Here is a 15,179-nt window from a genome sequence, read left to right as displayed (position 1 = left end):
TTACAGAGTGACAGAATTGGACTTTTGGGAAAAGGGACCAATATTTGCTCCTAATTCACGCCTTTGTATATTTGTATGGAAGTGAACATGGTGACTTTGCAAGTGGAGATGGCAACAGGGAAGATGGGAGGCAGAGTTGTTTCTGGAGTTTGGGTGATGATAATATTGTCTGGGATGTTGATAGTGAGGTTCTATTATGTTTGGGTTGCTGATTTAAAGAGACTTAAGAGACGTGATTATATATTTAGTCTTTTTTATCATTTGGTAAAGATGTTTGTTGGTAAGCTCCTCAGCCTGAAGTTGCAATAATACTACTTTGTCATCCTGGACACATCATGTAGCCCAGCTTTGTTTGGCATATTGATTGGGGAAAAATGCCCTAGCTAGCCTTGTATCCATTACCCTCCTTGAGTTTTTCCAAAGTCCTGCCAAAACAATCTTGCTTCTGCATTATCAGAAAGTCAAAGTGAGTATGCTGTTGGATTCTGATCTTCCATCTATATGCTTGACTCTTTTATTATTTTCATTATACATCTCATTTACATTTGTGAGACTTGACTAAGATTGGGAGACTGTTTCGTTGTCCACCACAGAAGGTAGAATTTCACGGTGGCTGTGCATTTTAATTTTACTTCCCATTCTCATTCTGACATGTCAGTCTCTGACCTCCTCTGTGGTCATGATGGGGCCACTCTCAGGTTGGAGCAGCAACACCTCATATTTCATCTGGGTAGCCTTCAACCTGATGGCATGCACATTGATAACTTTTGCTTCTGGTAATTTCTTGCTCCTCCCCCTTTTCTCTGTCTTTCCATTTCTCAATCTGTCTCCCCTCTACCCCTTCTCTTTATCTCACCTGCTCATTACCTCCCTCTGGTGCCCCTCCTTCTCCCCTCCTATGTCCATTCTCATCTCCTATCAGATACCTCCTTCAGTCCTTTAACTCTTCCACTTGCCAGCTTCACTTCTCTGCTTTCACCTACTCATCCACTTTCTTCCTCACCTGATTTCACCTGTCAGCTTGTATTCCTTCCCCACCCCCACTTTCTTACTCCGGTGTCTTCCCCCTTCCTTTCTCAACCTGATTAAGGGTATTGGCCCTGTTATGAACCCCATAACTGGGTCACTTACCAGTAAAGATAGAGAGGTCCGCTGAAGTCTGATGGTACCATTTTTAAATGTTTTTATTTATAAAGGGGCGCCAAAGTAAGGTTAATACAAACATTCAGATAATATACGTTGTCAATACTCAATCTAAAGCACGGGTATAGTAATAATCAACAATACGAAGTAGCTCTATCGTTTGTCTAGGGGTAAAACTATCGTCCGATGGAAATATCAAAGTCTCTGAAGTTCATGCAGGCTTTTAGCCTTTCGGAGACCGTTGGAGCTCACGTGTTGGAGAGAGAAAATAAACTTGCCAGCCTGTTGAACTCAAATCGTGGAATCGGGAACGTGAGTTCCCCGTTGTCAGTTCGGAATCCTTTTCGGGGTTATCAGCCACTCGATTCCCTAGCTAGGGGAACCAAATCACACGTGGCTCCCGAACAGCATCCCGTCCTTACGGGAGCGATGAGCGATGGTGTCTCCGTCTGGTGCGTCGCTGGAGTACCGCCTCCTGCAGTCTCCTTTTTATCATGACTGGCAGATTTGTAAATGTCAATCAAGGTAGGGTGATACAATCCCTACCCCACATTGCCCGAGGGTGTCCATGTCCCTGATAGCTGGCACGTACTATAGAGTTGCAATTCACACAGGTGCCTCTAAGAACAATGGTAAAATCCATTGCATTGTCTCTCATTTCCTGGGTCCAAGACCCGAATTAATAGCGATCTTGCGATTCTCCGGAAGGAGGGGGCTGGTCCCGCACCCTTTGGCCCCTCAGAGCTGTGGTACATTCATCACACCCCCTTTCTTCAAAGCGTTTTCACCAGTGGTGAAATGAAGTAGTACAGAGTCTTACAGGATTTTAGAATCTAACACAATACACAAGCTTTCCGTTTCACTACAGAGCTATACAGTTATACATTTAATTCAGCATCTAAACAGGTAATGAGTACAGTGGCACTTCCTTTAATATTTTTTTTCTCTTGTACCTGACTAAAGGTTGGTAGCATCAGATTTCAACTTAACAGGCAGGTTCCAAGGGGGTTGTCTTTGTTATTCACATGCTTTGTCAAAATCCCGTACAGCCAGTTTTCCTATTTAAAATGGCGCCCCCATTAACCATCACCTTTTTTTCAGTGAGTTTCTACGGGAGGAACTCGAGTAGTTTGGCAGGGTAAACTCCCATCCGCCTTATTCATAGGAGTTCTCGTATCAACACCGGATCCCAGACCTAATTCATTCCTACCCAATTCTTTAGTTTTAAGCAAGTTGCTATTTTTCTCTTCAGGACCCGTCATGCTATTAGTTTCCAATTTAAGATCTGCAAGCGATCCCGCTTTTTCCAGACAGCCTGTCAAGTGCTGCCTGTTCACTCCACATCCTTGAATAACAATAGCGTGTGGGGCCCCAGCAGCTCTCGACTTACTCTGTAAGCGAGCTGCCGGGTTTAAAATTTTTTCATTCGATTTGGGAACTACAAATTTTCCGTTCCCTTCAATAATAATATTTATCCCCCCATGGTCGAGTTCCACTTTAAGGTTCACCACCCCTTTGTGTACAAACACCTGGGAACCCTCCCTTCCCCCAATTACCAGGGTTAACCCTGTCTTCACTGAACCCAGTCTTATCTGACCCAAAAGGACGGCCGTCTCGTTCAACGGAATCAGATACCTCAGAACTTTTCTGAGCTCTGTGACTAGGTTCGGAACCACGTGCATCCCCATCCTGGACACTCTCAAACAGGACATTGACCTCTTCCAGGCTTTCAATACCCGTACCTGTTTCAAATTCCAAATTCCCTTGCTCCTCCCAGCTACTCTCTGGGCAACTCCCTTCCGGAGTAAACTCAACCCCGCGGGCTGAAACAACCTCATCTGCCAACCCAGCAGACCTCTCCAAGGTAGTGGCATCCTTTTCATCTAGGACTGCCTTCATCTCATTATCGGGAACACCTTGATAACTCTCAACTTCTTCAAACAGGGCTGCCACCCCCGACAGATCATCCATGTCCAACTCTGGACCTTTTAACAGCTTTTTCCGTTTCTCATCTTTATTTCCTACCTCTAGGACCTTTCTCTTCGCTAAGGGAAGATCTATCTCCTCTCCCTTACCCCCTTTCATGTTACTATTCCTCGTTTTACCACCCTCTAAACCCTCGTGGCACAGGGTCGGTAAAGACGTCTCGGCCAAATCAAAACTGGCCAATTTTAAACTGCTCCTGTTCTCAGCTGCCGTTTTCGGCAGGCTGCGAGTGACCGCACATGCGGTATAGCTCGGGGATGTTATGGGCGGGGCCTCAACACGTCGGCGGGTCATAGTCATGGCTGACCAAATCCTACCCCCGGCTAAGTCGTTCCCAAGTAGGACGTCCACGTCAGTTCTCGGGAATTCTGATGGCACCCCTATTTCAACTGATCCATACACCAGCTCACAATCCAAAATGACCCTATGTAAGAACACCATTTCTGTCCATTTTCCTATTCCTTTCAGGGCTGCCTTGCCCGTCTGAGGTCCGAATTGTAATACGTTACGGCTAATTAATGATAGCTCCGCCCCCGTGTCTCTTCAAATCCGTACGGGAATTGGTGGGTCCCCCTCCCTCACAGACACGGTTCCGTGTGACAGATAAATCTCAGACCCCTCGCGCTCTCTGCTTACCCGGGACCCTCTTGCCGATTTTCTGATTACCACTGCACACCCGATAGGGACCGCTGCTTTCCCTTTTTCTGGCTCCTTTCTCGGAGCAAAGCACCTAGATGCAATATGTCCTCCGCACAATTAAAACAGGTCAAGCCCGGAAATCTCGGGCCGCCTGGCCTTTCCCCCTCAACCTTACCACTAGCTCCCGGCGGGACCTCTGCCTCAGCCGGCGGACTTTCTCGGTCGTTCCCACGGTCTCTCAGGATACTTTTATTCGAGGGAAACTTTGTCTTGTGGGTTAGGGCATATTCATCTACGAACCTAGCAATTTCCGAGATGGACTTATTCGGCTTCTCATTCAAATACATCCGGATCTCCTCCGGAACACACCCTTTTAATTCCTCAATCAAAAATAACTCCCTGATACGCCCATAATCCCCGTCCACCTGTTCCGCGGTGCACCAACGGTCCAAGAGCACACCCTTCTCATGGGCTAGCTCGGTATACATTTGATTCCACCCTTTCCGTAAATTTCTGAACCTTTGTCTATAAGCTTCAGGTACTAGCTCGTAACTCCGGAGAATGGCCTCCTTTACTTTGGCATAATTCTCCGCTTCCCCCTCCTCGACGGACAATGCCGCATATGCTCGTTGTGCCTTCCCTTTTAACACACTTTGTAACAACGCCACCCACTGCTCTTTGGGCCACTTCTGATTTACTGCCACCTTTTCAAAAAGCAAGAAATAACTATCAACATCCGACTCTTCGAATGGAGGTACTACCCTTAACTCCCGACTAACATTAAACCTCTCCTCTCGGTCTAACCCTTGATCTCTTCGCTCTTTCCTTCTCCTTCTCAGCTGCTTCCAGCTGCTTTACTTTAAATTCATGTTCCAACCTTAATTTCTCCAACTCTAACTGATCCGTCCCACTCGCTAGTACCTTTTCAGGGATATTTTCCAAATCCTCAGCTGCAAACACCTTCTTCCCAATGTAATACTGAGTTATGACCCTTCGCACTTCCCGCTTTTTCATTGATGACCTCACCTCTGTGAGGCTTAACCCCTTCGCCAGATTTACCAAGTCTAATTTTGTAGCTGCCTCTAGAGTCGGGTCTTTCATAAATTCATCACGTCCATCTTTGCTGGTTTCCCGTCTGGCTACCCGCGTACCAGATCCAAATTTTTTGACTTACAAACCCAATTCACTGACCTCCCAATTTGGTATCAAATCTCGAGACGAGGCCCCACATTGTTATGAACCCCATAACTGGGTCACTTACCAGCAAAGATAGAGAGGTCCGCTGAAGTCTGATGGTACCATTTTTAAACGTTTTTATTTATAAAGGGGCACAAAAGTAAGGTTAATACAAACATTCAGATAATATACGTCATCAATACTCAATCTAAAGCACGGGTATAGTAATAATCAACAATACGAAGTAGTTCTATCGTTTGTCTAGGGGTAAAACTATCGTCCGATGGAAATATCAAAGTCTCTGAAGTTCATGCAGGCTTTTAGCCTTTCGGAGACCGCAGGGGCTCACGTGTTGGAGAGAGAAAATAAACTTGCCAGCCTGTTGAACTCAAATCGTGGAATCGGGAACGTGAGTTCCCCGTTGTCAGTTTGGAATCCTTTTCGGGGTTATCAGCCACTCGATTCCCTAGCTAGGGGAACCAAATCACACGTGACTCCCGAACAGCTTCCCGTCCTTACGGGAGCGATGAGCGATGGTGTCTCCGTCTGGTGCGTCGCTGGAGTACCGCCTCCTGCAGTCTCCTTTTTATCATGACTGGCAGATTTGTAAATGTCAATCAAGGTAGGGTGATACAATCCCTACCCCACATTGCCCGAGGGTGTCCATGTCCCTGATATCTGGCACGTACTATAGAGTTGCAATTCACACAGGTGCCTCTAAGGACAATGGTAAAATCCGTTGCATTGTCTCTCATTTCCTGGGTCCAAGACCCGAATTAATAGCGATCTTGCGATTCTCCGGAAGGAGGGGGCTGGTCCCGTACCCTTCGGCCCTTCAGAGCTGTGGTACATTCATAACAGCCCGAAACATTGACTATTCATTTCTCTCCATAGATGCTGCCCGACCTGCTGTGTTCCTCTGGATTTCCAGTATCTGCAGAATCTCTTGTATTTATTATTTTCAATATTATATTTTATAATTTGTCAGCATTTGTAATGATTGCTTGTGTCATTGACACAGCAAGATTTAACAATGGAATGTCCACTGTATTAATTTTGTTTTACTTATGTTAATTACATTAAGCTTAATATCAATTACAAGGACTTATAGTGATTCGTTACAAGTACAGTCTTCAGAATTACTAAGGCAATTTTGAAGGAAAGCAGTAAATAAGTTGCCATAAATCATGATAACAAGCAAAGCACTGTGATCACCACAAGGACAAAATTGTGGGTGGAAATGAAAGTTGCATTATGGGTGGAAAATGGCATGTGTTCTGTTGGAGCAAAAAAAATCTTCTTAATTCGAGGACACATTGCCAATGAGTCAATCAGATGTTCATGAATGCAGAAACAACTGTATGCTTGGGATGGCTGTGGGTTTTGCACAATCATTAAATCCGTGACTGCAATATTTTCATATTTTGCTGTGGCCATGCAGACCATTGACATCAAACAGCTGCTGTAGCCACAGTGTGTCATTCATTTAAAATTTTATTCATCTAATTTGGTAATAATTAATAAAGACAGTATAAAATTACAAAAAAAATCCTTTTAATATATGTGAAGAAGGAAAACGATTTCGTATTTACTCTGTCAGTCTCCTTGGGAAAGGGCCGGAATTATTTTGTTGCTGAACAATAGAAGCTTCTGTCTTAAATTTGTATCTGCCAAGATGCTTTGAATAATACAGGATTCCATTTTATTGAATCTGAAAGAACATTGGAATAATGAAGAAACAGTACACAAATGCTATTCACTAGTTTGTACTGTTTAGAAACTGTGGGTCAGATAGATTGAAAAGACTTGCCTTTTACACTAATGAAGCATTCAAGTCTTAAGCCAAAAAAACTATTACTTTTAAATAGGCTGCTCGCAGTTATCCAATTTGGATCCAAGTTTTGAGTGTTAATGCTGATTTGATTGTGAATTCTTTGCAGCGGCAATTGCTAAGATGTTTTCTTTCTTTCTATAGACACAAATAAAGTTTCATTACCTAATGCTTGGCAATACCTTTGAAACCAAAATCAGAGCCAGTGGTCCTAAATCTGGTTACTTTATTTTTCTTTTGGTTATGCTTAAATGGTGGACTAAATTGAAAGTACCAAAGATTGATTCCATGTCCCTAAATTTTGTTGTTGTGATAGAGTTTCACATGATTTGGACCTGTTTGAATATTTGAGATAAAATATGTGATACAAATTGGGAAGCTTTATCTGTCCTTGTCAGAACTCTTTCTCTAATTCTCAGCTTTATTGGAACTTTGTTTATCCAGTTATTATCCTGTTTTGAATTGCAAATAGTTAAGGTACCTCTTTGAAACAGCAGAACTGAATAGCTCTGCTCACATTTGTGAGATTTCGTAAAAATCCATTTTAAACTGGTGAAGTGATGGCACAAAGAATATCATGAATGGGACGTGTAAATATTTCCTCCGCATGTAAAATTGTTTTTGTGGTATGTTCTTAATAGAATGAATAAGCAATCATCCAATTACAAAGATGTGCAACCAAATTTTTGTGCTTTTGTTTGATTTGCAGAATAACGAAATAGTCTGTTTGAATGAAGGCTTAGGTTTGGGTTTGTATTCTGAAATGCCCATGTCAAAAATATCCCCTTTCTCCAGCAGAGAGATTTGGCAAAATTGTTGTTGAATAAACCAATTGTGGAGTTTAACCAAGGCAACCACACTGCAGGCTGTAGTGGCTAATCAGACGGATAGTTATTTTCACAACCTCATTCAATCACAGGCTTGAGGTGAATATAAAGGGCTGAAAGAAGAAACTGTGGTTCAATATTGGGGGCAAAGTTTAGATAAGGAGTTGAATCAAGTTGAATTCCTGAGGTTGGGTAAGGTTGGTTACTGGAGATGATGCTGCTGAATCAGCAACATTCAGATATTTCTTGCTGCTGATCTGGATCAGTTCAGATGGTTATAGTACTATAAGGCATAGAAACAGACCCAACTGGTTCATGCTTACCGAGTTGCCCGTCTAAGATGGTCCCAGTTGTCCTAATAGTTGGATAAAGGATTAGGTAAAGACATGGAAACCAGAAAGAAAGCCAGACACTTGGGTATAGGAGGAAATGAGGGCAAAGGTATTGGAGGTTCTTGACAAGAAGAACTTGGCAGGGTCCATGGTTTGTGGAACACACTGTCTTTGTGCATGTGTAACTTGATTAATCAATGAATTTGGACAAGTTATGGCAGGTGAATGGTTTTGGTTTGAATTTGCCACTCTGTAATTCTAATTCTATTTTTCTATATTTTCTCTTTTGGTTTTGTCTGTTTTCTACTTATCTTCTGATCATGTGGTTCTCTTTCCTGGTGACTTTCTTTTTAATATGAAACAATCCAATTGACTTCCCTTTTAAGACTGTGCCCCCTTTTTACCTCCCTTCTACTCTAGAAATCCCATCCTTGAATTGCATGAGTAATTCACTGATCCCAGCCAACTTCTCCTGTCTCAAGGTCCTTGAATGTAACTATCATCTCTCAACTTGTGCCACATTTTAAAAAAAAATTCTGTTGTGTGCTTTCTTTCTTCTCTAATGCTGAGATAGTTGAAATGGAGATGAAAAGTTGGATCTTTGTAACTGGTATCTGGTACCCAGTCCCCTGTGTTCTTAGGACATTTGATTTAGTTGACTGCACTGTTGAACAAACTGGCCTTGCAATATTTCATAACTAATTGTCCCACTGCATTTACATATCACACCATTACATTTTCATCCTCTTCAGCATATAAGTAAGCTCTGGCATTCCGTTCATTCCTTGTTATTATCATCTGCTTCACTGAAGCTTCATGATATCCGCAAGCTTCAACTTGCATGATAATCGGTTGTAATTCATTTTGCTTGGTCCTGCAACAATTTTGTGCTTCACTTTCTCTCTGCAAAAAGGGACAAATAGATTACAATTCCTTCAACTGCAAAGAAAGTAGTCTTTACTTACCGTAGATTCCGGACTACAGAGCGCACCTGATTAAAAGCCGCTGGCTCTAATTTTAGAAATAAAATCAATTTTTTAATTGTAAAGGCCACACCGGATTTTAGGCCGCACCGGATTTTCGGCCGCAGGTGTCCCATGTTGTAATATGAGATATTTACACAGAAAGATATTACACGTGAGGATTTTTTAACTTTTAATTAAATCCATATGGTAACAAAAACAAATACATATTGCAAATGCTTTTTTTCGAACCGTGCCCGTAACGCGGCTACTTTTAAATATATGTTGCGTATACTTCTTTACTGAACAACATTCCAATATCTCCTAACGACTGGTAAAAAATATATATACTGCAGCCTACCAGGAAAAGTTATTGATCGCCTTTAACTTAAAAGCAGCGTTTTCGCTCCGCCGCTCGACCCCCTCCTTTCCGTTTATTCGCAAACGGCGTTTTCCCACAAGACACCACGAAACCGGGTGTGACGTCATAGCATCCCGCGATGTAGTACAGAAAACAAATATAGTTAAAACTCTTCTAACTTTAACTAGAAAATGAATTACTAAGCGAAAATATTATAAACTAAATAACTGCCATAAGGCAGCACAATGCTTCGAGTGTTTTCCATGTTGATGAGGGTGAGTACAAATGACTGATTTACAATAATTTAATTGTGAAAGTGCGCTTGATTTATCGTACAATTTCATTGGACCTCTGTGAACTACTCATCAATTTTATTGGTCTACTGTTATGAGGCAAAATGTTTACGAGGCGGCATGAAAAAAATCATGTATTAGCCGCTCCGTATTAAAGGCCGCAAAGTTCAAAGCTGTTCAAAATGTGGGGAAAAAAGTAGCGGCTTAAAATCTGGAATCTACGGTACTTGTTTCAGAAAGAGATTTGCATTACTTTTGTGCCTTTTATGACTTTGGATTGTTCCAAAACAATTTACAGTCATTGAAGTACTTGGAGTACCCATTGTTGTGATGTGGGGAATATATATCTCAGAGAGTCCAGTGATCTGCTTTAGGAGATGTTGGATGGGACCGGACTCAAATAAGGCAGTCCCCTAGGAGCAATTAATCCCTGTTCTTCTTTGAAGTAGTTTCTCAGGTTGCATTATCTGCACCTGAACAGAGAGATGCTAACCTGTTGAGATGGACATTGTGAGATCCCATGATACTATTCAAGATGTCCTGTTGTTACCTTATCCCTTGCTCTATATTATGCACATGCTCAGTTTTGCTCCTTGCTGGGATTCGTGGAACGTCTGCATAACAGTTGCTGTGTTTCTTAATTCAATTAAATGAAACACTTTGAGCCATTTCATTGATGAAATAAGGTGCTAGTTGACCTGTTCAGATCAGTTGCAAATGTCTTGTTTTGAGGTATAATTTACTCCTAAATTTACTTGTATCTTCCTATTACTGAAGTCTCCCGTAATATTATTATTTTCCTTCTATGGAAGCAGTGATCTGGGATGCAGCAGTGAAGAACTCACATAAGTGGTAGTTGACATTGTGACTTTTCACATTTTTTTAAAAAAGCTTACAGTAATGAGTACAATCAGAATTGCTAAATTTGAATGTGCTTGCTTAATAGTGCAATGATTCCCTCAGACTGGCTTCTTGATCTTGATTCTGGATATTATCTAAGAACAGTTCAGAATATTTTTGAGGATTTTTTATGTCGTAACCCAGAAAAATTAAACTGTATGCCTATCTTTAGATTAAATGAACAAGGGTGCTATGTGTTTTCACTATCTGTTATGGAGCCTGGGACAAAGTAGGCATGTTTACATTTACTTTTGAACTTGTAAGTTGATGTTTACTCATCCCACTAGGATTTTAGGAGTTTTGTCTATCCACTGTAGTATTGATGTGACTCGGACACCGCTGTAGATTGAACAAACACATTTATTCAACAGACTTCCATTTTCTTAACCCCCGTTCTGACGTCATACGCACTCTGACCTACGGATACTCACATAGTACATTACATCCCCCTTCTCAAGATTTTTTTTACAGCACTGTGAATTACCTAAACAATGCCTTTCTTACATTGCATCGGCCATGACATAAACTTTAAAAAAATCTTAACTTCTTATACTGTATTCGACATTGTATCTTACAATACTAAAAGCAGTATATTTTCTTTTACTAACATAGACTAATAAACCTTTTATTTCACACCTTGGAACTTATAACGTGTGACTTTGCCTCAAACTGTGTGAGACTGTAGGTAGATCTAGTCTCTGTATCTAGCTGGAAGTTTGACTTGTCTCCCAGACCGTGTGTAACACAGCTGTGACTGCTTGTCCTTCATCAGTGTCAGTCTCTTGAGTGACCTCTGTGTCTTTGCAGTTTGCATTTCCACCTCGGTCGGTCTGTGCCGAACCTTCACCTTCATTGTGTAGTGGGGTTTTGTTACGCCCCTCACTCTTGGTGTCGTTTGTTTCCATGTCTGTATCTGTGGAAATGTCCTGTGCATCTGTACATGGAAACTCCCTCTCGCCCGTCTTTAGTAGATGCTTCCTGTTCCTCCTCTAGACTCTTCCATTCAGCATGTGAACTATGAAGGATCTTGGTTGCTGATGTCTGTTCACAACCACAGCTGGTTGCCAAGTGTCTCCTCTCTGTCTTCTGACATTTTCACCCGTATGCAGATCTGGCAACTGTCTTGTATGTCTGTCATAGTAGCTCTTTTGCTTTATTTGCTTGTACTTTTGCTTGTCATATACTTGAAGATTACCTTCAGGAGTCAGTAGAGTTGTGGATGTTGGCAGTTTGGACTTCAGACGATGTCCCATCACCAGCTGCGCAGGAGAGAACCCCACACTCTCAATCGGTGTGTTGCGGTATTCAAGCAGAGCAATGTATGGGTCACCATTGCTGCTTTGTGCCTTCTTGAGCATGTTTTTGATAGTTTGTACAGTTCTCTCTGCTTGTCCATTAGACTGAGCGTGCCCCAGACTGGAAGTAACATGTTGAAATTCCCAGCTTTCTGAGAACCTTCTAAACTCACCACTGGCATATTGTGGACCATTGTCACTGACGACAATATCTGGAATACCATGCCTTGTGAATGTCGGCTTCATTGTGCTAATGACACCTTGACTGGACGTGTCACTTAACTTGGTGATCTCCGGATATTTTGAATAGTAGTCCACACAAAGCAGATATTCTGCACCATTGTAGTGAAAGAGATCTGTGCCAATCTTCTCCCATGGTCTTCCTGGTAGTGGATGGGGAAGCAAAGGCTCTCTTGGATTGCTGTTTTTGTTTTCATTACAGACAGCACACTGAGACACAATGTCCTCTATCTGAGTTGACATACCTGGCCAATAGAGTATGTCCCTTGCGCTTTCTTTATATTTCACTATCCCCAGGTGTGACTCATGAATTCTGTTGAGCATTTCCTGTCTTATTTGGATTGGTATGATAATTTTTGCGGCTTTGAACATTAGTCCTGATGCATAGCTGATTTCCTCTTTAAATGTCCAGTATTTCTGGTTTTTTTTGGAACATGTTTTCTTTCTGTTGGCTATCCATGCAATCTAATGTCTCATAGCATTTGCATTTCAGGATCATCTGCAGTCGCTTTCCTGAACATGTTCAACTTCTCCTCAGAGATGGGTAGCTGAGGTGTAACCCAGTTGACCTCCAGCTCTCTTCCTAGCAACTCTTCCTTTTGCTCTTTGAGGTAAGCACGGCTCAAAGCATCAGTGATGTACAGTTCTTTTCCTGGCTTATATGTGACTGTGAGAGTGTACCTCTGTAGCCTGAGAAGCATCCTTTGCAGCCTCATAGGAGCCTGGTGGAGTGGCTTTTTGAAGATGCTCTCAAGTGATTTGTGATCACTCTCAACCTGGATTTCTTTGCCATATACATGCTGGTGGAACTTCTCACACCCATAAACCATGGTGAGTAATTCCTTCTCGATTTGAGCATATCGGCGTTGACAGTCTGTAAGTGCTCGTGATCCATATAACACAGGCCTCCCATCCTGCAGTATAACAGCTTCTATTCCTTCCGAACTGGCATCCACAGACATCGTCACCGATTTATTGACATCATAGAACTTGAGTGCTGGTGCATTGGTAACCAACTGTTTCAATGTGTCAAAACTTTTGTTCATCTTCCCGCTGCCATTCAGTGTGCTCTCTAGTAGCTTTCGAAGTGGAGCACTGACCTCTGATAAGTTGGGAATGAATTTGGTAAGATACTGTATCATGCCCATGAACCTCAATAGTTCTTGCTTATCTTCAGGTGGTGGTAGCTGTACCACAGCCCTGACCTTTTCATTATCTGGTTTTAGCCCGTCAGCGCTGAGTACATGACCTATGTATTTGATCTCTGTAGTTCTGATCTTACATTTACTTTTGTTCAGTATTAGGTTGTACTCACGTGCTCTCTCCAGAAGCTTCCTCAGTCTCTGATCATGTTCCTCAATTGTATCACCCCATATCAGCAAATCATCAATAATGTTGACCACTCCGTCCAGCCTTCAATCATTTGTGCCATTGTCCTCTGGAATACCTCTGATGCAGAAGAAATCCCAAAGGGAATACACAGGAAACGATATCTCACTATGGGCGTGTTGAAAGTGCATAATTTGGAACTTTCCTCATCCAGCTTGATCTGCCAGAAACCTTGATTTGCGTCTAATACTGAAAAGTACTTTACATTAGGCATGTGGGAGACAACCTCTTCAACTGTGAGCAGCGGATAGTGCTCTCTTTTGATGGCTCGGTTGAGATCTTGTGGATCCATGCATATCCTAATCTTTTTTTCTGTGACCAGTGTCACCATACTATTCACCCAGTCGGTCGGTTCTATTTGTCTCGTTATGACTCTCATCGGTTCCATTCTGTGTAGCTCCTTCTCTACTCGATCCCTAAGAGCTACTGGAATCTTTCTCGGGGCATGCACGACTGGTACAATAGTTGTATCAATCTGGATATGGTGTTTCCCTGGTAAACATCCTAATCCAGAAAACAAGTCAGCAAAGTCTTTGAGAATGTCATTTTCTTTCTCAACACCATAGATTCGCTTCACCAGGCCTAGCATTGTGCATGTTGCTTTTCCCAGTATTGCTGGAACATGTTGCTGTACTATCTCAAATTCTATCTTGTGTTTTTGTCCTTTGTACACACGTGAGTGTTTTCATTCCCAGTGGCGCTGCCTTGTGGCCGAAATATGCAACAAGCTTGCAGGTGGATTTTCTCAGTCTTCCTCTGATGTCCAGTGAGTTGAATGTTTCTGTTGACATTACATTGCACTTTGCCCCAGTGGCAAGCTTAAATGTCACATTCCTCCTGTTTATCATCAGATCTTGAGTCCAATCATCTTCATCCTCCATCTCTGCATTGTCTATATTCTTGATGCATACCTCCTGTTCCACTTCCACTGTGCCAATGAACACATCACTGTTGCCCTCACTCTCTTCCACAGCATGCATTTTCCTTGCATGCTCCTGCGATTTGCACATCTTTGCAAAGTGATTTTTTTTTTCCCTGCATAATTTGTATGTCTTACCAAAGGCAGGGCATTCTCTGTATCCATGCTCATAACCACAGCTGTTGCAGTTAACTTCCTTTTGATCATCCTGTGGAGCTGGCTTTACCCTACTCCTATCAGTTTACACAGTTTTTATTTTGTGCACTACAGTCTCTTCATTAAGCTCTGTAACCTGACTTGACATGATTTCGCTGGCACGACAAACATCAATCGCCTTTTCTAATGTAAGCTCCGCCTCTCTCAATAGCCTGCCTCTCACATGATCATCTCGTATGCCGCATACAGTTCTGTCGTGTATTAAAGAACCATGCAGTTGTCCGAACTCAGTTTTTTGCCTTGTTCTTCAAATCTGTTACGTAGGCGTCTGTGGTCTCTGTCGGTCCTTGACCCCTCGTAAAAAATATGTCGGATGTACAGTAGGTTTTTTCTCAGTTCGCAGTAATCTTGAAACTTTTTCTTCAACGCTTCAATTTTATCTTGCTCATCATCTTGGAAGACAAACATGTTGCAAACCTTTATTGCCTCTGCCCCCCGTCACATGCAGAAACGTAGCACATTGCACTTTCTCCGTCTTTTCAGCTATGCCGTTAGCGGTGCAAAACAGCTCAATTTTTCTCGCAATTATTTCTGACACCATGTAGTATTGATGTGACTCGGATACCGCTGTAGATTGAACAACCACGCTTATTCAACAACTTCCATTTTCTTAACCCCCGTTCTGACATCATACGCACTCTGACCTACAAATACTCACACAGTACATTAC

The 15,179-nt window shown here is 42.2% G+C and overlaps 1 protein-coding gene across 3 annotated transcripts in view; it reads left to right on the top strand.

The window, feature by feature from the left end:
- The window catches only part of LOC140729445 (activating molecule in BECN1-regulated autophagy protein 1-like), a 397,371-nt gene that overhangs the window by 21,988 nt on the left and 360,204 nt on the right, over positions 1-15,179 (top strand). Inside the window, exon 2 of one of the 3 annotated variants that reach the window (XM_073049188.1) lies at positions 12,479-12,596. The exons of 1 other annotated variant lie outside the window; for it this stretch is intronic. The gene's annotated coding sequence lies outside the window, so the exon portion shown is untranslated. Of the gene's footprint in view, positions 1-12,464; positions 12,597-15,179 lie in introns of all 3 variants that reach the window. One more of the 3 variants, XM_073049189.1, reaches the window with a different exon arrangement.

This window comes from Hemitrygon akajei, chromosome 6, assembly GCF_048418815.1.
Source record: "Hemitrygon akajei chromosome 6, sHemAka1.3, whole genome shotgun sequence".
In the NCBI taxonomy this organism is placed as follows: Eukaryota; Metazoa; Chordata; class Chondrichthyes; order Myliobatiformes; family Dasyatidae; genus Hemitrygon; species Hemitrygon akajei.
This window is presented reverse-complemented; position numbering and strand designations above follow the sequence as displayed.